Source organism: Telmatherina bonti, assembly GCF_933228915.1.
Source record: "Telmatherina bonti genome assembly, chromosome: 1".
Lineage (NCBI taxonomy): Eukaryota > Metazoa > Chordata > Actinopteri > Atheriniformes > Telmatherinidae > Telmatherina > Telmatherina bonti.
Genome location: NC_136619.1, coordinates 31,512,381 through 31,526,121, shown reverse-complemented (window position 1 = coordinate 31,526,121; position 13,741 = coordinate 31,512,381). Strand labels below are relative to the sequence as shown.

General features: G+C 38.5%; 1 protein-coding gene across 9 annotated transcripts in view; it reads left to right on the top strand.

Moving 5' to 3' along the window:
* The first annotated feature begins 7,151 nt into the window (after nt 1-7,151).
* baz2ba (bromodomain adjacent to zinc finger domain, 2Ba) overlaps nt 7,152-13,741 on the top strand; it is a 65,615-nt gene continuing 59,025 nt past the window's right edge. For all 9 annotated transcript variants that reach the window (XM_079244642.1, XM_079244639.1, XM_079244641.1 and 6 more), the window contains exon 1: nt 7,152-7,309. The gene's annotated coding sequence lies outside the window, so the exon portion shown is untranslated. The remainder of the gene's footprint in view (nt 7,310-13,741) is intronic.

The window sequence follows — 13,741 nt, the reverse complement described above, 5'->3', positions numbered from 1 at the left end:
TACGGTATTTCAATTTTCCGCCTATTTTTTTTTATTTTTTTAAAGTATTGATCACATACTTTGATACATTTCTTGAATATTTATTTGAACAAACTTCCAGCTGTTATGCATTATTAATTTATCCAATAATTAGTCCTACTAATGCCAGTTTGATGTAAACACAACAGCTGAATAATTTATTTCGCCAGTCCAAGAAATTAACAGATAAAATACCACAGATTCATAAATAATATTAATTACACTAATTCAAAAGTTTAACATAAAAGATTTGCTTCATAGAAGGAATTTAACAATGTTCCCTTCGACATCACAGACATTTTATGGTTGATCAGCGAGTGCTATTAATAGTGAGATTTGCAGATGTGGCAGACTGACTAAGAGATGTTATCACCTCTAGACTTCAGTTTTCCAGATTTCTCAGGAACCATGAGTGTATTACACAGATGTCCCTTTGTAAAGTCCACTAAAGAACTGACATGATTATTAATAAACATTAATTTTAACATTATGTTAGCAGTTTAAACTTGATTGCAATAGATGAGGCAGTTAAGTTTTGTTGCAATAACCAATCGCCCAAAGAAATTCTTAAAAATGTCTCCTAACCCTCCGCTTCTCAAAGTCAAAGGAGAGCTGAAGGGAAGCATCTTTGAAGTTAGGTAAAATATATTCTCAAATCAAGCTTGGAGGGAAATCTTAAATCAATATTGAAAATGAACAAAAAAAATTATTTGAGTTAAAAAGGTCTGCTCTTCCCACTCTTATATGTATTTGATAATATCATATATGTTTAAAATATATGTAAGTGATCAAAATAAATCTGTTTCAGATTAAATCATAATTTTGTTTAAGATATTAAAATCATTGATATATGGTGGATGTATAATAGTTATTTCTTACTAACAGTTCAGATTTTACAATAAGGTGTAAAGAAAAAACTAAAACAGGTTAAAATAAAGAATGTGTTAAAATCACATTTACATATTTCATGTGCCTCCTGGTAGAGTGGGTTCATTCACCCGTGTCACATTAAGTAATCACAATATTTGAAGAAGAAGAGCATGTTTTTGTCTTTACAGAACAATTAAAACGATTACACAAAGAAAATATTTTCCTCCAAACGTGGACACCACAGACTGCTTCCTCAAAAAAATGAATCATTTGTGCATTTGCTGATTAAAATTGTGCACTTGCTGCTGACCAGCGATATGAACGTGGACTTGATGTCTGGCAGATTGGTCTTTTTTCAGACACGCTATAATAGCTGTTAGAATTCATACGCAGTTCAAGCACACACCTCTGTGACTGAATTTGAAAGCTTGTTCAGCGGATGGATTTGTGACAGTTGCAGCACACACACTGCCTGAAAATAGCTCATATGGTATGCATGGACATTTCTCCTGCATTTGAATGAGACTTCTATAATTAGATCACAGGTAGCATTTTGATAACCATGTACTGCTGAATATCTCACACTGGATTTTGTTCTTCTTTCGTGCCATTTTTTCTATATGAAAGAAGATGTCAAACAGGCAGGAATTAACCAAGGCTTAATTCAGCTTGCAAACAAATGACACTATATGCTCTTGAAGGATTTTTATGTTATGCAGATTCAGTTGCAGATGTAATACACATGTTCAGAAGCACTCGTGTCTCAGGCAGCTGATGAAATTATTTATGATGTAGTAAAATATTTGCATGGCGATGCAATTTTCATTTTTCCAGTTCTTTACTGAACAGACTTTTTTTTTTTTTAACATGTAGTCAAGAATCTTTTGCAGGCAACAACTGTCTGAAGTTTGAAACTTATGAAGATCACCAAAGAAAGATTCCTCCCAATGTGGCGCTTTACCTGTGTTCTTTTTTACTCTAACTGTGGTTGTTTGTAGTCTTCCTGTTTCAGGTTTTATCTTCTGCAAGAATAGCAAAGCATTTCAGACATGTAATGATCTCAGTATAGCAGAACATTGTCCTGTAATCACAGATGTAAGTGACAATGATGTTTTAGCTTTAGATCAAAGCAGTCTTGATGTGTAGAGAGCAGTAACCGAAGATGTCCGTTTAAAGGAAATGAAACACTCTCACAGGCTTTTTTTTTGTCCATTATTTGAACCAAACTCAGCCGGTTGTAAAGACCATAATCCTTCCAGACAAACACTTACTGAGCTTTTTATTTCCTGTGGCTGCTGGTTTCTAACTTTACTGAATTAAAAATCCAGTGCAAAAGGGATTCAGAAAGTTTCATAAGCACTGGTATGTCTCAACCAGAAAAACAACAGACCAATTTCGTAAGAAAAAAAAAGAGACAAACCTTAGACAGTTGACAGTTTCAACATGACGCTTGCAATACAGCAGCGTTTGTTACTTTTATGTACTGAAAGCACAAACCCCTAAAAAAAATTACTTAAATGATTATTGATTTTTTTCTGTATCTCCCAAGTTATCTGCAACTGTAATTTTGGTTTATACCAGGAGAGTTACTGTTCAAATAAAACACAGATCAACCAGTCCACATAAGAACTGGTTTCCCTTTCAGTACAAAACAGAGCAAATAGCTTTATTTTTTAAAAATCTTTTATTAAATTTTCCGGCAGCTCCACCAAATAAAATTTATCACAAAAAGAAGGATGATGAATAAAGAGAGTGTTCTTCCTTCAGAAAACAAACACTTATATCCTCATTGATTGATCCCCCTCACACTGATTTCTGTGAATATATGAGAGCCTCCTGTGGATAAGCATTTCAGTGGAATTTCATGAAAAGTAGCCTGACTTTTGTGAAACACAAGTGGCTGACCCAATAAGAAGTTTCCAAGTCCCCATGGATTACCATTGTGTGACATTATTAAAACAGCACTGCTATGTGTGGTAGCTTGTGCAAACTTTCTAGTAAAAGAATTAGACGTAAAAGTTTGTTAGAATTACACTCACACAGTACGTGATATCATGCCATGTGCAATATGTAGGTCAGGGAACAAAGAGAGGGAAACTAGTGAATCGTCAGTTGTGATGATAGGGCACCGAGAACACTGAGTATCTATCACTATATAGTTAACTGTCAAAGATATATCTGCTGTGCAATATATCTTTGACAAATCAAAGCTGCTTATATGTAAACTATGATAAAGTAATGCAATGAAGCTTGAAAGTCCTTCAAGTGTGAAAGTAATTTCCCCTTGAAAAAAGAAAAATCCCCTCAGCTTCAGCTGTTGCAAAATGCAGAAAACGAGTGAAAACGTAGAGCCAGAGAAGGGAAGTGTTGTTAGTTTGTGTGTGCACATCTGTTTTCCTTCATATGATAAATGCCCTCGAGAGAGGGGGGGCAAGTTTTTTTGGCACTTCATTTCAAGTTGTGCATTTAACATCAGGTAGCTGTAACCAACAGCGGAGTACCTTAAGGGCTGTATCCATACACACTTGAAGGAAAATACTAGGTTGAATACCTCAGTTAAATCCCTGCACTTAGGAGCAGATTTAGCAAATGGAAAATCTGCTGACATTTTGTGTGGTGTGTGTACACACGCTGACGTGGGTAAAGATGTTTTTATTTGATTCAAGGTCATTTGGCGCTGCTCACGTTGGGGTGACATTTGCTTGTGATCTCATTCTTCATGGAGAGATGCATCACTGCAGGGCTGAGAGTTGTTTCTCCAGTTTCTCGGCACAAATGACTCCTCATTCCCAGAAAAGGAACATGCTAATGCTCTTTCTCGCTGTCGGTCATGCACTGACAACATGTGCACACAGACTGCATCTCCTCGTTGAATGACAGTGTGACTGTACCTCATCAGTGAATGACTCACTCTACTACTCTGCTATTATGATGATTTCTCCCTTCTGTGTATTACATCATGCAACAGAAGGTTCTGCTCAGCCACGTTCGCCACAATAAACCCTCTCCTGGTGCAACCGTTTGGACTGTGCAGGGGTTCATTTGTCAGCGTTGCACAGAAAACATAATTTGCCTGATCTTTTGAGTTACTTTCTGCCTGGCGAGCTCAGTAAGCCTCCACTGGAAATCAGAGATTCTCAGGATGGATTCAAATAAGGGTGTCACAGAAACACTTGTATCCATCTTCCTGTGGAAATCTCTGGGGTCAAAGGTCATGGATCAATGCATATTTCACTGTGACATGGATCCCCATGTGCCATTAGGCATCATTAGGCCTTCAGACAATCTGTGATGTACCATTTTCAGTAAGGGATATGGAGAAACGAATCAATAACAGCGTTCATCTGGCATAATTGCTGAATTTTATGTCAGCGAGAGAATATGAATGTTACTCCAGGCTCACCAGTATTCTACATATAGCAGCCGCAAATTGGTCCCTTGTGCTTTAATCACACAGTCAGCTCAAATCATTGACTTTTCAAATCATTACATCTCACCAAGTATTGTGTTTGAGACCACTGACGCGCTGAAAGGATGCTACAAAGAGAAGATACAACATGGATGGAGAGAATAATTAAAGTAAGGCCTGACTGAAGGACTCTTGTATTAAACCAAAACAAAAGATTGAATTAAAGTCTACTATCGTAACAAGTGTTAAGATGTTGGAAGCAGTGAGGAACAACAGCGCTCGACTGATTCTATGCAGCAGAACATTGTCTTTATTTAATTTATTGGGTGTTTATTTAATACTTATTATGTGGGACACAACAATAAGTGAGGACTAATTCGATTTTATAAGAAGACATCCTTAGGCCACTTTCCTGCCAGTGAACACTATTTTAAGCTCCATTTATGGTGTTCAAATTAAACATCTCAGAGTTGCTGGAAGCTTCTTGCGTTAATGGAATCCCACATAGCGGACTTTGTGTGGAAGAGAGCAGATGAATCTGTATTCTCTGAATGTGTCTGGGCAAAAATCAATAAATGCAAGCACAGCTCCTCGCTTCTGATGGCTGTCTTTGCATGGTGGACTAATAGAAAAATAATAATTAAATTTAAATCACCAGATTAATTTGTTTTCCATCAGTCTCAGGAGAGATCCTTTTTCCCCCTGTTTCTTTAGTGGCTCATTATACTTTCTAATCAAGAAAAAAAAAGTCCTTCTTTTAGACAGACATGCTGTCTCCCTTCCCCCTTCTCTTCCCTGTGGTGTGCTTTCTCGCATTGCAGTCATTGTGCTGGCACTTATTATGTTACAAATGACCGAGGTACGGCAGGCATTCTCAGTGTGCATGCAAAGAGGGCCCACCCTTCTATGCTACCAGCGCCTTCTCCTAATGACGATACTCAGAGTGCCCCCCGACGCCACCCCATGCAGCCCTCTCCCCCACTTCCCGCCCCCATGCGCTCTCTTTAATGAAGATTCTCCAATGCAATTAAAAATCCTTGCTTCTCGCTGCTACTGTATGACAAACAGAGCCACTGTCATTCCTCATGGCCTGTCATTCCTGCAACGAGAGGCGGAGGAGATGGAGAAATACACCAGGGTGCCGGTGGCTAGAGAGACAGATAGAGAGGATCATGTGTGTGTGTGTGTGTGTGAGTGTGTGTTTGAAGAGGAGCAAACCCCCCCCATCTCAACAGGTAATGGAAAGGGGCAGAGAAAAATCAATGACCAAAGAACATGGAGAGCAAGCTTATAAAATGGCTTTAACTGCACACCACAAGCTGAATAAGGGGTTCTGTGTCCATCCTCCAAACTCTGGTGATCATGAATGTTTCATCAGACTCACAACCCACCACTAACTTCTTTTTTCTTTTTCTTTTATTAGAGATAAAAAAAAAGACAGATTTCTGAGTAAGATCTCTGCAATTCTTGCAATAGCTTTGAAAAAAAAATTGTGGTGACACTTTTGGATGTTGTGACATAACTGCAGAAAGAGAGAGTGAGAGAGAGAGAGAGAAAGAAAGTCAGAGAGAAAGCATTAGTTTGTGATCATTTAAAATGTTTATGAAGCATTAATATGAATGTGCCTGTAAACCAACAGTCCATCACTCTGCAAACAATGAATTCATTGTTTGTGCTTGATTTATGAGGTGTCTATAAGCGAACAGTGAACAGTTTGTTAATCCAGTATAATACCTGTTAAAAAATTAATACAACCAGTGCTGATGTGACATCCAAAGAGCGACACCAGTTGGCTCCAGCTCCGTGGCCCATCCTCGTCAGGGTGGGGCATATAAGAACAGTTGCCCACTCCATCTGCAAAAAAAAAAAAAAAACCTCCCCACCAACAGCACCCCGCTCTACCCCACCCCCTTGTTGTTTTCCAGTTGAATGAAATAATCTTCCCCCGTCTGGAAACCCAGTCTGGGTCAGAGGGCCTGCATTCAGCCTGTTGCTTATTGTGTGCTCAGAAGAGGAGGTAAAGCATACAATTAGGCACAGATGGCTGTCTTTGCCAGGCAATGTATTGATCCCATCCCGCGGAAGGGCTGTCCCATTTCTGGTTTGGTTTAGAAAAATGCCTTTTAATTTTGAGCCTCTGTGAGACAGATTTGTATTTGTTTGATCACGTATCATCTTCTGAGGGATCACCGTTTGACCACATAGATTGATAGAAGAAAATCATCAAACATGCAAAGACTAAATAAATAAAAAGCCAGATTTTCTTTTTCTACAAAAGTCTAATAACTAATGCAACTTTATGAAACTGTGTTGCATCTTTAAAGTAAATAAGCAGAATTAAGTGTTAAATTAAACAAAAACACGACTGTGCAACTTCTTTCTTCTACTTTACTAATTGTCTGATGCATAAAAGGTAAACATTTATAAAAAAAATAAAAAATAAAAAAATTCTTGGTAATCAATAAATGTTAGTTACATAAAAAAAAGTTGGCATGCTTGGAAAGGATAATATGAATTCTATTTGTTTATGTTTACACTAGTGGCCAAAACAGAAAGAAACGTGATGCCACAATCAACCTGATAAATAAAGTTACACATCCTTGCCAGAGATGTGCAGCAAATGATAATGTCGCATTTAAAGTAATAACAGTCAATTACTGTATCCCTCTTCTTCTCTCATTTTATCTTCTTTTTTTTTTTTTTTACTACGGCCGCTGCACAAATAAGTTTTCTTTGTGTGGCAGTAGTGAGCTGACGTCAGGTCGGTTCCTTGAAGTGGAGCTGAATAAACCTTGAGAAGAGTCTCCTTCAATCTGCTGTTAGTAACACACACACACACACTCACACACCGAGACTCAATTACTGCCCAATTCCCTTCTTTATCATTCGTCCCCGACCTCTTTCATAACCAAAACCGACCAAGGAAAAAAAGAGGCGAGAAGAGCGACAAGAAGTGTTAGTTGAGCTAAAAGCCCACGTTGGAAATAAGTAAAGTGTCGAAACTAAAAAAAGGTAAGTGTTTTTATTTCACTGACGCTGTTTTCACCCCATCACAGAACAAGCGATGAGCTGCGTACAGCTTGGCTTCGCTTCTAATTTACTCGCTTTTTTTTTTTCCTGCTTGTGTTCACAGCTTTAAGAATAGTTTCTTGTTTTCTTGCTACGACGTATTTCATTCAGCTGATGTGTCCCGTAGTGGTTAGCGGTACATTTGGTTAAAGTTTTTCTCTTTAATCCGAATACAAAGTGTTTCTTTTTCTTCCTGAGTGGTGACCTGATAGTGGGAATCGTCTTTGTGTCCCTCTTTCATTTCTCTCTCTCGCACCGTTCACTCAGACGGTCCTATTTGATAACTTGTTTTATCCTTGAGATATTAAACTTTTTAAAGGAATAGTGCTGTTGTTTGTTTAATTTTTCTGTTTTTAATCGACCTCTTGAATTTGTGGTTGTCGGTTTTAGGAGCGTATTTTCTCTGCTGGATGTTGTTGTAACCGACAGCCTAGAGGGGGTAAACTGCGAGGCACTGGACTACCGTTGGTCCTCGCTGTCCGTCCTTTAAAAGCCATCCAGTTTAATAGTCCCTCGACGCAAAATAAAGCAATTTGCCACAAATACATAAATATCCCGATCAGTTTGGATTAAGTTGGACGTATAATATTAATTTGTCTTTCCGAAGCGGGTAAGAGTTTGAGCATTTTTGGTGTTCTTGGCCAACCTTGCCGGGTTGCTGCTATCGCGGTCGCTTCCTCAAAACCAAGGCACGCAGGCAAGCTAGCAGCCGCTTGGCCGAGTTGTTGAAATTTATCCCTTTGTGTATATTACAATATCCTCCATTTTTCAGCCCCTTCCAAAACAACAAGCCTCTCGCCATCTTGGTTATTTTAAATTCGTCCCTCAAGCACCCCTACCTTTCCTCTCTCTCTCACATACACACAAACAGTCCGACTTACTTTAGAAGGAAATGGATCCACGTTTTTTTTTTTCTCAAGTTTTACCAAAGTTAGAGACGCGTTAGAAAAAAAGATTAGACGAATGATCCACTGCTGTTTATGCTTATAGATAGAAATCTGAGATGGCTCTGAGCTTGCGTGGCATCATTTTGAAGCCACTTTGATCTCTAAAAGGGAATAATTGTTGAGATGTTGTCTTTAAAAAAAAAAAAAAAAAAAAAGCAAATATGAAGTTTGGTGGTTTTGTGGATTAGGATTGAGATTTTCCAGGAGACAGATGGTTATGGTTATTTTTGGACACTAGTCACACAAAAAAAAATGTTTGTGTGCTATTTTAAGATGATGTTGCTCAGTGATATAAGCAATGCCTTGTGTTTGCAACTAAACATGAATGAATGAATGAATGAAGGAAGGAAGGAAGGAAGGAAGGAAGGAAGGATGGATGGATTAATGCTAGGGATAATCATTAAGAATCCTACAAAAGGATGAGCAACCAAAATAAAATTATGTTTGATGCTAAATAATAATTAAGCAACATAATTTAATTACTAAACATATTTAGTGTAACATGTTTCACACTTTATTGACAACCTTTTACTGGCAAAGTGGACTGTTGTTTATAAAAATCTTAAACCACATATGACTGATAGATCTGCCAAATTGGCCATTTTAACACATGCACACTCACACATACGTCTCTCCTCATCATAACACACACTATGGCTCATACCTGACTGTGCTCTGATAGTTGTTTAATGCAGCTCAGATAGGAGAGACTGCACTTTGGAAAACTGATCTTATTTGATTTCTGGCTTCCATCTATCAATAGGTCTTATTTTGTCCCATTCATATGCACGGGACCCCACAGTTAAAACTTGATCCCACTTTCTTCCCCATGCTCTGAAAGCAGTTAAAGAAGAGGTGGAGGGAAGAAAACACTGAACAAATGCTTTGAAATGGAAAATCTGATCATTTCACCTCCCACCTCTTTTGTTTGCCCGTTTATTGCTGCAAAGCTGGAGTGCAGAGGAGCAGATGTTTAGCCAAACATGAAGGCGCGGTGCCTCTGTCCTTATGGGGATGGCTCTCCCTCCTCTCACTGCCGATGCATCGACATGACAGCTGCTTGATTTCATGGAGCTGCTAAGAAGCCATTAGTGGTATCAGTGAATTGAAACGGAACAGTGTCTCCCACTTTTCTATCACTACTGCAACTGTGTATTGTTAGCATCATTTTCTGCAGATTTGCTTGAAAATGTGTGTGTTTCTGTATACACTCACTAACGCGCGTGCATGTGTGCAAGGTTTGCAGCTGAACACACAAACCAAGCACATTTACTAATGTATTTGTGCCGCGTGTTTTCTCATAATTTGAAAGAGAGTGAGCAAGAGCAAAAGTGAAAAAGGGGAACAAATCTGTCAGAGTTTGTTTGCCATGTTGGTTTGAAATGAAAGCACACTGTGCTACCTCAAGCACACTCAAATCAGAGATGTCTCTCCTTGCCAGCCAAATAAAAAAAAAATGTCAACTCTCTGCTGGAGTTTTATGCTCTCTCTGCTCCTCTTTCTCTCTCTTAAATTGGAACTGTTGTTTTTAAAGAGATAAAGGAGGACTTCCGCTTGACTTGAACATTCAGGAATTAAGGATAGACATAGTTAAGCCCTATTTGCATGTCTACCAAAGTCACAGCAAACGGTTGCTATTGACTAAGCTGATTAGGTGAAATTAGGTTCACGAGCTCTGTGTCTAGGGGTGCTGGATCTGACAGAACTTGGACAGCTTTTGAGAAGACAATCCCATGTGCACACAGGGTTGGATTCTCTATAATCCTCTGCTATTGAATATGAAGCTATCTCCTTTTTATAAGGGGGAGACCCAAAAGTTTACGTTCTTTTGAAAAGAAGTAAGGCGAGATTTAATAGCTGTGCATGATACTGTAAAAATAATCAAATCATGGCAACACATGTTGTATCACTTCTTGGTGGGCTAGATATGTCCACAGATATGTGTACAGTATGGGACATATAAATGATTAATCAGATAGTTGCCAATATATATGCGAGCACTTTGATTTATTTTAGCTGCGGCAGATCTTATATCTAGTCAAATTGAAGGCTCTGTTCTTGCTTTGAATTCGCAAAGGTAATATATAGGATTTGTTGTGTTTTTTTTAAACATTTCTGAACAAATGAGACCGATGTGAATAGTGCAATTAATCAAAGTGTGGTTGTCTTTTTGGGGAAAAAAACCAGGCGCTATGTATCAGGGCACGTATGTGTCCAGTAGTGTTGGTGTGCATAGATCTGCAACCAGTAAAACTCTTGTAACACAGCTCAAGAGATGCTATTACCCATCAAACTGATAACTGTATGTAATTATTGATATCAGTACTGGTTAAAATGACAGAAGTACCAAAACATTTGTGAATTTTTTCATATGGGTCAGTCCTAACAGTAAACTTGTCACTAATTAAGTCTGCTACAATATGTCCTGTATTTTCTGTGTGCAAATGAGCAAGACGTGCAACACCAGAGTGATGCCAAATAGATGATGTTGGGTGGACCACACGCACACATATACATCAGTATAACTATACTTTATGGTTGATGTATGCAATAAAGAAACCATCTGTAAATATCTCCAAACCTAAATATTTCATGGCATTGATGTCTGTATGCTATATTTAGACAGTGATTAATAACAGCTTACAAACAATCTATTGATAATAGTGGCCATCTGGTAGCGCGGTCAAGTCTCTGCATGTTAGCGCTGACACAGAGCTGTGAAATTTAGGGAGGAGGTTGAGGTCTGCTCTGTGTTAACCCAATGATTTAAAAACTAATGTCAGACAGAACCATGGTCGTATTTCTTTATGTCTCCTCGTCAGTCACTTGCATCCGAACATGCAAGCACATACACAGAAAACAGAAATGAAAAATGAAATGACATACCAAGAAAGTGATGACTTTAACAGATATGTTGGAGATGGAAATTAATCTTTTAAGGGCTCATGTTCCTTTGAGAAGTAGCTCCATTTTAGCCAAATTCTTAAAAGCTTCTCGGCATTAAATTGATAATGTGTCTTATTGTTACAGATTGAGCTGACGCTGCTATGCGTCTGTCTCTGTCCTCTGTTTTGTACTGTGATACCAGGCGGTGCAGGCAACTCACTTATTGATAGGTGTTTACAAAGCCATCCCTGATGTTAATATCCTCTCAGCTGGAAAGTTGCTGGGCCCTGAGATGATCTACCTAACCTTATGTTACCTTGCTATTTTGGGAACACTGTTCACTGAATGTCCTGATAATCATCAGAGTACACAAATAATTGTCAAAAGTTCATGCGTGGTGACATAGGCTTTTAAAGCCAGTCTTTTCAAATATTGTGACGGTGTTTGACCAGAGGTTTTTTTTTTTTTTTTTTTTTTAAACAATCCATCTGCGTTGTGAGAAATGAAACTACAGTTTCAAACCTAATCTAATGAGATAGGGCACATATGTCTTCTGTTACAGAAACAAGTGAACAGTCTCAGCTGTTAATTAAGACAAAACAAATCAACATCCATTTGGGTTTTTCTACATTTCTGTGTGGATTACATTTGGTGGATTAATTACCAAACAATAAGCAGTGGAAAGTGCAAGTGGGTCACCCTGTATTGACTTTCTGGAGACAGAAGACAGAGCGCCAAATTTGGGAGGGAAAGGCGATAAGCTGCTTCTTTGCTGCTTGTCCCCTGGGCCTCTATTTATCATTCAATGTGAGAATTTCCTTGATGAAAGTCAAGGTTGTTTGTGCATCCTCTGTCTCGTTGGGATGCCTGTGTTTCCACCAGCAAGGTTAAAAGGTTGATTTTCCCCTCCAAAGAGATACCCTGTTTGGAAAGTCCACGCTAGTTTCTTTTAATGAAGTCTCAAAAGGTCCTGAGGATTTTTCCACTTCAGGGCTGTTTTTTTGTTTTGTACATTGGTGCTGAGGTGAAAGTACAGATGTACTTTATGTTTTGTGGAGCAGTACAACAGCAAGCATGAAAGTTGTAGTAATTCATTATGTTTCTATGATACATGCTTAGGTTGGAGCTCTGTGTGAGCTGAAAGCATCCATTTAATGTGGCCTTCTTGAAACATAAGAGTGACACACACAAACAAACAAAAACCCTTGGCAACGTTTTGACAGAATTTCTTCATCGCTAGTATTTGGATTTATTAAAGTGAGCCTTTCAGATTTTCTAAACATTAGCAGAGCAAACTGGATGAACTAAGCTGGACTGCATAAACATGATGGAATGGGTTTTTTCCTGAGAAAACCAAACAAATAGTCTTTTTTGTCATATTTTTTCCCCTTGTCCTTTTTCCATTTTGTTTCAGCAGGAGCTTTATTATGGCACTCTGGTTTGGAAAACTTGCTGTATGGTTGGACGTTTACTACATTGTGTCATTCTCTGCCTGGGGATGGTGGGGGGTGTAAATAGACATTTCTCCAGAATTTCCTCCATGCTGGTTGTGTTCAAATAAGAAAGGAAATGAATGGAAAAGAAATGGGAAGGAGGTTTTGGATGTCGGGTTGGGAATGATATTGGTTTCTCTACTTGTATGCTTCTGAGGTCAGTGGGGTTCTTGGTGATACTATAGAATAGGTTGACGCAGGCAGGGGAGCTGTAAACCTTGGTTGGTGTTAATGCACATACATATGCACACACAAACATCTTTGCACACACACATACACTTGCTGTCAGAACACAATCCTTTATGTGCAGGGACAGGACACAAACGCACGTACAGATACACACAAATGCATGAGATTGCGCCTCGACAGCCCCCATTTATTGATCTTCTTCAGCATTTAAAATCTGGTCACTGCTGCCACAAAGGCTTTTTATTTTAGCTGCGCTGGCAAAGCATGCTCTGAGCTAAGCCAGAATTTAAAATATTTAACTCCTACATAACTCCATGAGAAATGACAAGGATAAAGGAAAAGAAAATGCGTTTTTAACTGTGCAATTGCTGTATGTGTACTTGTTTGGGAGCATGTTTGATATAAAAGATGCTGATAAGATCAGTTTTTAGTAAGCGTTGTAATTCAGTAAAAATCAGCATATGTAGCAGTTTTTTTTGTGTGTGTGTGTGAAGTTTCTTTGAATTAAAATAGTCCTCTATTACTTTCCAAAATAAAAGTTGCAGATAAAAAATATGCACTGACTTTGAATTCAATTCCACTTACATTGACCAGAATAGCCCTACCTTGTTAGTACTGCACAGGCTGCAGTGCTGGCAGTCATTGGATTAGTCATTACTAGGCCTGGAACTGTGCTGTTTTTAGCATATTAAGGTTAAAAAAGGATACTCGTGTGTAGAGGCAGTGTTTAATCCACAGCAGCCCTATAGCTCATACTTTTACTGTTATCTTTCTCTAAGCGTAGCAGCGCTTTCCTCTTTCTCTGTTCTTTATGCATGCAAACAAGGTATTAAGAATATGTTTCCACTTGTTCTTATTGG